The following is a 463-nucleotide window of genomic DNA, read 5'->3' as shown; positions in this document are numbered from 1 at the left end:
TCATAATTGTAATCAATTATCAAATTAAAAAAATATATATGTGGCACAATTTCCTGCTAAAATGGATGTTTATGACTGTTACTCTGGTCACAAACTAGTGAAAAACAAAACAAGATACACATAGAAACAGTATTACTTTTTTAATAAATGCAAAACAATTAAATTATAATAAAAATTTATAGCTGGCTTTAAGTTTTTTTTTTAAATATGAAAATGTCACTATTCTCATGCTGTATTGTTTATGAATGTATAGCTGTCAGAGATAAATAATAATATTAAAATTATTAAATAATATATAAATAAATAATAATAAATTCTAAATATAAATACACTTAAAAATGTAGAAATTAAAATATAGAAAAAATATAAGTGGCACAATTTCCTGCTATATATCAGCTCACTGAAAATGAAAGTTTATGAGTGCAATGAAAACACAAAACTTACGAAATACACAGAAACAGTT

This window comes from Sinocyclocheilus anshuiensis, unplaced genomic scaffold (assembly GCF_001515605.1).
Source record: "Sinocyclocheilus anshuiensis isolate Anshui unplaced genomic scaffold, SAMN03320099.WGS_v1.1 scaffold546, whole genome shotgun sequence".
Taxonomy (NCBI): Eukaryota; Metazoa; Chordata; class Actinopteri; order Cypriniformes; family Cyprinidae; genus Sinocyclocheilus; species Sinocyclocheilus anshuiensis.
The sequence above is the reverse complement of the archived record's forward strand: the minus strand, read 5'-3'. Positions refer to the sequence as shown.